Below are 1745 nucleotides of genomic sequence, written 5' to 3' on the forward strand. Positions count from 1 at the left end.
TGTTTGCCAAGTAGAATCCTGCTGCATTTTGACTTGATAATCAATTCTAAAATGACGCATATTTCCCTGTGTTGAATGGGAAAAAAAACCCTCATCTTGAAATTGAGTACATATGGTAGTTGAGAGAGACAAAGGGTCTGCAGAGGGTTGCCCAGTGCTTTACAACTAAGGCTTATTGTGTAGTTCACAGATATGTATACCTTATTTATTGAGCCCAATGATCACTAAGAAAGAACCTGAAAGAATCTGACATTCAAACAGAAATGTAAGTTGGAAACTGAGACCAAGGGCAGAACACAGCCACATGGAAAAATAAAGGCCTTTGTAAGTGATCTTCCTGTATAGCAATAGTCTAAGTAGTGATTCTCAACCTTTTTAGAGTCAAGGCACCCCTCATTAGATTCAAGGCCTCCTTTGGAAAATACCAATTCTTAGTTTCTACTTCTTGTTTTACTACAGAAAAATAAAGCTTTATTGCAATTCTTCTGTTGTGAAGAACTTAGAAAGATAACAGTAGTTCAGAATATTTTTAGCTCAGTGGATTGCTCTTTGAGACCTATGGATTTATCTTGTGCATCACATTTGCAAACTTAGTGATAATGTTGTGTGGCACTCCACAGCAGCCTGGAAAAGGACCCTTAAGGCACCTGAGAGTGCAACAGGAACCTGGTTGAGAATCACAAGTCTAAGTAAAAGGACAATTAGTCAGGGAAGTATTGCAATCTCCACCTGCCTTCTGTTGTTAGGCAATATAGCAGGGAATTGAAAGGTGTTTAAACAAAGGTTTGAATGGTACCTTCTTCCATATTTTGGGAGAGGAAGCCCTGACTCCATATAACACCTTTATGTTTGCAGAAGGCTAAAATATGCAGTTAAGTATAATAATTTTCAAACTTGAGGACTATTGCATTCCAAAAAAGAGTGAGACTCTTGAAAGACAGATTTTGTGTGTGTGTGAATAAACACAAGGAACAAGTCTAGGTAAGTATGTTATTGAACTAAAGAGACCATATAAGAACTGTACTTTGGGAAACTTGACAGTCTCTGATTAGATACAGGATTATTTGTGGTGCTGCAGATACTGAATCACAAGAAAGGCTATAGCATGAGGGAGACATGTCCCTAGAAACGATTATCTAGATTTCCAGGACACCAGAAACTGTGAAGGCCCAAAGGACATCAAAAGGAATCATTATGCATTAGGCATGAAAGAAGTGTTCAGAAGAAGCCTCTTCACAGGGTGAAATTTTCCACTGGCAAAGAGACCACTAAGACAGCGAGAGCTTACAAATAGGCATGCAGCAAGTGTAGAAGGCAACTTGGCCCCAAGCATTATGCTGTGTTTTAAAAGCTCTTTTATAACTCTGACAAGAAGGGCCATTTTGCTGGGAGCTGCAGATCCCAAAAACCTCAGTGGTCTATAAATGAACTTTGTACCATGTCCAGAAGCACAGCTGCCTAACTATCAGTAAAGGAGGACTGGTTAAAAAGAAAAAAAGCAATAGTGTTCCATGTAGTATTAAGAACAATGGCACTTCTGATCTCAAACATACTGATCCAATGAGGCAGTTGGATCCCAGTTTAAGGACTCAGGTCTATCAAGATTTAAAGGAAAAACTTCACACCAGAAGTGAATAGGAAATGAAATCTGATACTTCAGTGGTCTGGGAGGAAAGTGAAACATCCTGAAAGATTAATGGGGAATTGCTAAATGAGCTGAAGAAAAGGGAGAATAGGAAATTGAG

This window comes from Gavialis gangeticus, unplaced genomic scaffold (genome assembly GCF_001723915.1).
Source record: "Gavialis gangeticus isolate Ggan-Ray unplaced genomic scaffold, GavGan_comp1, whole genome shotgun sequence".
Taxonomy (NCBI): Eukaryota; Metazoa; Chordata; order Crocodylia; family Gavialidae; genus Gavialis; species Gavialis gangeticus.